The sequence below is a fragment of the Erinaceus europaeus genome, chromosome 8 (genome assembly GCF_950295315.1).
Source record: "Erinaceus europaeus chromosome 8, mEriEur2.1, whole genome shotgun sequence".
Lineage (NCBI taxonomy): Eukaryota > Metazoa > Chordata > Mammalia > Eulipotyphla > Erinaceidae > Erinaceus > Erinaceus europaeus.
This window is the reverse complement of record NC_080169.1, coordinates 93,186,420-93,195,154: the sequence shown is the minus strand read 5'-3', so window position 1 is coordinate 93,195,154 and position 8,735 is coordinate 93,186,420.

Sequence of the window (8,735 nt, the reverse complement as noted above, 5' to 3'; positions counted from 1 at the left end):
AATAGGAAGTAGGTGAAGAGTGTACCTAAGTCTAAGTAGATGCTATTTCATTAGGAACTTTAAACTGACTCACTGCAGACTATTGTGTACTTTTGCTTTCAGGTATATATTTTGCCCTAATTTATGGATACATGTGAACATATGCTCTATCTCATCGATCTGGTCTATATCTAGGTTTTGGGACTTTTTTAGGAAGTGAACCTCCTAGGATGAAATAAGAGACTCCTATGAAAGGAAAGATCTCACCCTCAAAATGAGGCTGAAGTATTGACATTACATGTCTGACATCTCTGGACAGTCTGAAGTGAAGCATGCTGAGGCAGTATTCATTGTGTTGATTATAGTGGGATTGGTGGATGCAATATCATTTGGTATGAATTGAGAGAACCATGCAGGAAAGTGACCTACACCTTAGAAGTTCCAGGACTGGGGTAATATATGCTCTATAGAGGAAGTGGGAGGTTCCTTTTGTCTTAGTGTTTAAGAAGGCAATAGATAGTTATTGCTATAATCACATTATTTGCCAATTAGGTTAACTTTGAAATATTCCTTTGTTAGGATTTGCTGTACACAACATCACCATAATTTATGTCCTTTGACATTATTTGTATATAGCTGTGCCACCAGTTGCTTCTGTTTTCCCTGGTCTTAGCTTTTAGAAAGTCAGCATATCAAAGACTCAGCCTATGGTCTGTGCATTAAAAAGTAAAAGATGAGGAGTGAGGAAGATGGCGGACTGAGAAGCTTCTAGCAGCGTGTGCTCTGATCACATCTTCTGGAAACGGTAGGATTTTCTGCCTTTAGCAGGCCAGTAAATAAGGGGTCCTAGTGGTGACACCAAAGAGGTGACTATAATTTAATTTGGGTTAAGAATTAGAGTAAAGGTGGCATGGACTAGCTGGCGGGCTGCTCCAGACATCCCAGGCGGCGGCGGGCAAGGCGGGTGCGCTGGGCATTGTGCTCCGCCCCGGAAGGCGGCTCCTCCGCCGGTTGCAGAGCGCTGCTGGGCGGGAGGCAGAGGACCTGGAGGGAGCACTATAGCTCGGGGGCTTTCTCTGGGGAGTCTCCAGGGACCACCATGACCCTAAGGGCAGATCCAAAGACTTCTTAAGTATAGCTCTCATTGGATCAAAGGACTTGGAGCTAGTTTTCATTTTCGAGAAATCCTTTAAAAAAGTCTGGAGGGGGGGGTTTCCTGGAAGATGGCGGACTGGAAGCTGCTAGCCGCTGATCTCCGAACACATCTCCTGGAACACTAGGATTTTCTGCCTTTAGCAGGCCAGCCAATCAGGGGCCATAGCGGTGACACTAAGGAAGTGACTATAACTTAATTTGGGGTAAGAATTAGAGTAGGGGAAAAAATTCTTTTTTCTTCCTTTAAATTTTCAAGCATACCTCCTTCCCACCCCCATAAGCAGTCCCTGGGGACCAGCTCCTAGCAAGATACCCCATACCACCAAACAGGGTTCTTTTTTGAATTCACTGATACACATTTGGGAATTTCCTTGCACTGCTCTTTAATGACAATTCTTTTTCCTATTTTCTCCCTTTTCTCTCTCTTATCTCTCTCTCTCTTTTTTTTTTTTTTTTTTTTTTGATCTTGTCATACACTTCTTCCTTCTTCTTTGCCTTTCTGAATTTGTGAATTATTTTGGGGAAGAAATCTGACTCAGAGTGGACTCTCTAAGTGTGTATCTCTGCTCTAGTTCCCTTTCCCCTCTTGTTACCTCTAGAATATACAGTGGATAGTAGATTTGCATAACTGTCTATTCTTGCTATCCTCTCTTTCTTTTCTCTTTCTTCACTGGGATTTGGTTACTATTTTTTCACGGACTGGAGAAATTGTTTGGCTAACTGGTAACGATTAAACTACTTCAATACTTACTTCAGTTGCTACTGTAATTCCTGAGGTTGGTGAGTGCAATTGTCATAAAGGTATTTAGTACAGTGTTACTTCTACTCAAGACACAACAACTGAGGAACAACAGAGCATAAAAAAAGAAAAAAATAAATTAAAAAAATGGTTAGATCAAAAACAAATAAAACTGCTACTCCAATGAATGAAGACAAGAGCCCAGAAGAAACTACAAATCAGCCAGAAGTAACCATAGATAAGAAAAGTATGCAAGCAACAATAAACTTATTAATCACAGAAATGAAAACAACATTGGAGGAAAGGAATGGCAGTATTAGGGAAACAACAGTTGAGACCCCCAAGGAAAATACTGATTACCTTGAGACAATTAGAGAACTGAAAGCTGAAATAGCTGTACTGAAGAAAGAAGCTGAGGCAAGGGAAAGCAGACTAACAGAAGCAGAAAACAGAATTAGTCAGACAGAGCATAAGTTAGAGAAAACAAAGAAAGAGGTGAAAGAGCTTAAAAAGAGATTGAGAGACACTGAAAACAACAACAGAAACATATGGGATGATCTCAAAAGAAGTAACTTTCGTATAATTGGCCTGCCTGAGGAAGAAAGAGAGGAAGGGGAAGCAAACATTCTAGAGGAAATAATACAAGAAAACTTCCCAGACCTGAATAACAGAAAGGATATCAAGGTTCAAGAGGCCCAGAGAGTACCAAACAGAATCAACCCAGACCTGAAGACACCAAGACACATCATAGTCACAATGAGAAGAAGTAAGGATAAAGAAAGGATCCTAATGGCTGTAAGAGAGAAACAAAAAGTCACATACAAGAGAAAACCATTAAGATTATCTGCAGACTTCTCCACTCAAACTCTAAAAGCCTGAAGGGAGTGGCAAGATATCTATCGAGCCCTAAATGAAAAAGGGTTTCAACCAAGGATAATATATCCCTCTAGACTTTCATTCAAACTAGATGGAGAGATCAAAACCTTATTAGATAAACAACAGTTAAAGGAGGCAACCATCACCAAGCAGGCCCTGAAAGAGGTACTAAAAGACCTCTTATAAACAAGAACATCACTATAATACTTGCAATATATCAGAGCAAAGAAATATTTTTTTAGATCAATGGCACTACAATACATTAAATCCATAATATCAATAAATGTCAATGGCATAAATTCACCCATCAAAAGGCACAGGGTGGGGGGATGGATCAGAAAACATAACCCAACCAAATGCTGCTTGCAAGAATCCCATATGTCACAAGATAAACACAGACTTAAAGTGAAAGGATGGAAAACTATCATACAGGCTAACGGACCACAAAAAAGGGAAGGAACAGCCATTCTCATCTCAGACACGATAGATTTTAAATTAAATAAAGTAATAAAAGATAGGCAAGGACATTACATAATGATTAGAGGATCAATCAGCCAAGAAGACTTACAATTATTAACATCTATGCACTCAATGAGGGACCATCTAAATACATTAAGCACCTACTGAAAGAATTTCAAAAATACATCAATAGTAATACAATAATAGTGGGAGATTTCAATACCCCACTCTCACACTTAGACAGATCAACAAAGCAGAGAACCAACAAAGATACAAGAGAATTGAATGAAGAGATCGACAGATTAGACCTCTTGGACATTTTCAGACTCCTCCACCCCAAAAAACTGGAATACACCTTCTTTTCAAATCCACATAACACATACTCAAGGATAGACCACATGTTAGGCCACAAAGACAGCATCAGTAAATTCAAGAGCATTGAAATAATCCCAGGTATCTTCTTAGACCACAGTGGAGTAAAACTAACATTTAACAACAAAAGGAAAATTATTAAAAGACACAGAATTTGGAAACTAAACAACATGCTCCTTAAGAACCACTGGGTCAGAGACTCACTCAAACAGGAAATTCAAATGCTCCTGGAAGCTAATGAAAATGAAAACACAACCTATCAAAATATTTGGGACACAGCTAAAGCAGTACTGAGAGGGAAACTTATAGCCATACAATCACATATTAAACACCAAGAAGAAGCTCAAATGAATGACCTTACTGCACACCTCAAGGACTTAGAGGAAGAGGAACAAAGGAACCCTAAAGCAACCAGAAGGTCCGAAATCACTAAAGTTTGAGCAGAAATAAACAACATCGAAAATAAAAGAACCATACAAAAGACAAATGAAGCCAAATGTTGGTTCTTTGAAAGATTAAACAAAATTGACAAACCCCTAGCCAGACTCACCAAACAAAAAAGAGAGAAGACTCAAATTAATAGAATTGTAAATGATGGAGGAGATATCACAACTGACACCACAGAAATCCAGAGAATCCTGCGAAACTTGTATAAAGAACTATACGCCACCAAGCTAGAGAATCTGGAAGAAATGGAACAATTCCTAGAAACATATGCACTTCCAAAACTGAACCAAGAAGAGCTACAAAATCGAAATGCACCAATCACAGACAAAGAAATTGAAACCGTTATTAAGAATCTCCCCAGCAACAAAAGTCCTGGACCAGATGGCTTCACAAACGAATTCTACAAAACTTTCAGGAAACAGTTAATACCCATACTTCTTAAGCTATTCCATAAGATGAAGAAACAGGAATACTCCCTTCCACCTTCTATGAAGCCAACATCACCCTGATACCAAAAGCTGAAAGGGACAGAACAAAAAGGAAAACTACAGACCAATATCTCTGATGAACATAGATGCCAAAATATTAAACAAGATCTTGGCCAACCGGATACAGCAACATATCAAAAAGATTGTTCATCACAACCAAGTGGGATTCATCCCAGGAATGCAAGGCTGGTTCAACATCCATAAGTCAATCAATGTCATTCACCACATCAATAAAAGCAAAGCCAAAAACCACATGATTTTCTCAATAGATGCAGAGAAAGCCTTTGAAAAGATCCAACATCCATTCATGCTCAAAACTCTACAAAAAATGGGAATAGATGGGAAATTCCTCAAGATAGTGGAGTCTATATATAGCAAACCTACAGCCAACATCATACTCAATGGACAGAAGCTGAAAGCATTCCCCCTCAGATAGGGGACTAGACAGGGCTGTCCACTGTCACCATTACTCTTCAACATAGTATTGGAAGTTCTTGCCATAGCAATCAGGCAAGAGAAAGAAATCAAAGGAATACAGATTGGAAGGGAAGAAGTCAAGTTCTCACTATTTGCAGATGATATGATAGTATACATAGAAAGACCTAAAGAATCCAGCAGAAAATTACTGGAAGTTATTAGGCAATATAGCAAGGTATCAAGCTACAAGATCAATGTACAAAAATCAGTGGCATTTCTTTATGCAAACACTAAATCTGAAGAAGAAGACATCCAGAAATCACTCCCATTTACTGTTTCAGCAAAATCAATCAAATACCTAGGAATAAAGTTGACCAAAGAAGTGAAAGACTTGTATGCTGAAAACTATGAGTTGCTACTCAAGGAGATAGAAACTGATACCAAGAAATGGAAAGATATCCCATGCTCATGGATTGGAAGAATAAATATCATCTAAATGAATATTCTCCCCAGAGCCATACACAAATTTAATGCAATACCCATCAAAGTTCCACCAAGCTTCTTTAAGAGAATAGAACAAACACTACAATCATTTATCTGAAACATGCAAACACCTAGAATTGCCAAAACCATCTTAAGGAAAAGAAACAGAAATGGAGGCACCACACTCCCAGACCTTAAACTATATTATAAAGCCATCATCATCAAAACAGCATGGTACTGGAACAAAAATAGGCACACAGACCAGTGGAACAGAATTGAAAGCCCAGAAGTAAATCCCAACACCTATGGGCATCTAATCTTTGATAAGGGGACCCAAAGGATTAAATGTAATAAGGATGCTCTCTTCAATAAACGGTGCTGGGAAAACTGGGTTGAAACATGCAGAAGAATGAAATTGAACCACTTTATCTCACCAGAAACAAAAATCAACTGCAAATGGATCAAAGACCTAGATGTCAGACCAGAAACAATCAAATACTTAGAGGAAAACATTGGTAAAACACTATCCCACCTACACCTCAAGGACATCTTTGATGAATCAAACCCAATTGCAAGGAAGACTAAAGAAGAAACAAACCAATGGGAATACATCAAATTGAAAAGCTTCTGCACAGCCAAAGAAACTATTAGACAAACAGAGAGACCCCTCACAGAATGGGAGAAGATCCTCACATGCCAGACATCAGACAAGAAACTAATCACCAAAATATATAAAGAGCTCAGCAAACTTAGCACCAAAAAAGCAAATGACCCCATCCAAAAATGGGCAGAGGATATGAACAAAACATTGACTACAGAGGAGATCCAAAAGGCTAACAAACATATGAAAAACTGCTCTAGGTCACTGATTGTCAGAGAAATGCAAATTAAGACAACACTAAGATACCACCTCACTCCTGTAAGAATGGCATACATCAAAAAGGGCAGCAGCAACAAATGCTGGAGAGGATGTGGGGACAGAGGAACCCTTTTACATTGTTGGTGGGAACGTAAATTGGTCCAGCCTCTGTGAAGAGCAGTCTGGAAAACTCTCAGAAGGCTAGACATGGACCTTCCCTGTGATCCAGTAATTCCTCTCCTGGGGTTATACCCCAAGGACTCCATAACACCCAACCAAAAAGAGGTGTGTACTCCTATGTTCATAGCAGCGCAATCCATAATAGCTAAAACCTGGAAGCAACCCAGGTGCCCAACAACAGATGAGTGGCTGAGAAAGCTGTGGTATATATACACAACGGAATACTATGCAGCTATCAAGAACAATGAACCCACCTTCTCTGACCCATCTTGGACAGAGCTAGAAGGAATTATGTTAAGTGAACTAAGTCAGAAAGATAAAGATGAGTATGGGATGATCACACTCATCAACAGACGTGGACTAAGAAGATCTGAAAGGGAAACTAAAAGCAGGACCTGATCAAATTGTAAGTAGGGCACCAAAGTAAAAACCCAGTGGTGAGGGGTAGACATGCAGCTTCCTGGGACAGTGGGGGGTGGGAGTGGGTGGGACGGATGGGTCACAATCCTTTGGTGGTGGGAATGGTGTTTATGTACACTCCTAGCAAAATATAGACATATAAATCACTAGTTAATTAATATGTTTGGGGGAAAATCAATTGTATGTCTCAAAGTTTCTCAAAACACAAACTGAATCTTTTTAATATATAGGCTGTGTATTTGATATGCGGACTCTCTCAAAAGCCTAGACCAAGTAGATTAGAAGCATCCAATAGCACAGCTATATACAAGACACTGGGTACTGTACAGCAAACCATAACAAAAGGACTTTTCAAAGTTAACCCAATTAACAAATAATGTGATGATAACATTAACTATCAATTGTCTTTTTGAACCCTAAGACAGCAGGAATCTCACATCTCCACTATAGAGCCCCTACTTCCCCCAGTCCTGGAACCCTTGGATAGGGCCCACTTTCCCATATGCATCTCCCAATCCAATCCAAATAATATTGCATCCGCCGATCACAACCTAAGCAACGCAACGACTGCCTCCTCAATATGCTTCACCTCAGACTGTGTCCAGAGACTTCACGAGTGGAATGACAAACCTTCAGCTTCATTACTCGGGTGAGACCTTTCCTTTTATAGTACACTCTAATTTCATCTCAGGTAGTTCACTTTCTAACAAAGTCCCATAACCTAGATATACACCAGTTTCTGTGAGAGCTTACATTCACACGTACCCATAAACTACTGCAAAATATATACCTGAAAGCAGAAGTACACTAGAGTTTGCAGTAATTACCTCCCTAACATTTCCTCTCCACTATTCCAAGCCTGGGATCTGTGATTGCTCAACAAATTGTTTGGCTTTGTATGTTAACTCTCTTTTCAATCACCAGGTTCCAGATGCCACCAGGATGCTGGCCAGGCTTCCCTGGATTGAAGACCCCACCAATGTGTCCTGGAGCTCAGCTTCCCCAGAGACACACCTTACTAGGGAAAGAGAGAGGCAGACTGGGAGTATGGACCGACCAGTCAACGCCCATGTTCAGCGGGGAAGCAATTACAGAAGCCAGACCTTCTACCTTCTGCAACCCTCAACAACCCTGGGTCCATGCTCCCAGAGGGCTAGAGAATGGGAAAGCTATCATGGGAGGGGGGTGGGATATGGAGATTGGGTGGTGGGAATTGTGTGGAGTTGTACCCCTCCTACCTTATGTTTTTGTTCATTAATCCTTTCTTAAATAAAAAATTTAAAAAAAAGTTAAAGACATTCAATCAATTTTTCCCTTCTCATATTAATTTAGTAGTGATTTATATGCCTACAAAGTAATATGAGTATACATAAACACCATTCCCAAAACCAAAAGACTGTGTTCCATCCTCTCCCCATCCCCCAACCCCTAAAGCCAAACATCCAACCTCACCCTCAGCCCAGGGTTTTTACTTTGGTGCTCTACTCCAAATTCAGATAAATCCTGCTTTAAGTTTCCCTTTCTGTTCTTCTTTCTCAACTTCTGTTCATCTTGGATGGAGCTAGAAGGAATTATTTTAAGTGAGATAAGTCAGAAAGATAAAGGGAGCCAGGCAGTAGTGCAGGGGGGTAAGCCCACATGGTACAAAGTGCAAGGACCACTGTAAGGAACCTAGTTCAAGCCCCGGCTCCCCACCAGTAGGGCAGTGAAGCAGGTCTTCAGAAGTCTCTCTTTCCCTCTTTGCCTTCCCCTCTTCTCTCCATTTCTCTCTGTCCTATCTAAGGACAATAACGTCAATACAACAACAATAATAACAGCAGCAAAAGGGAAAATAAATAAATAAAATTTATAAAATGAAAGA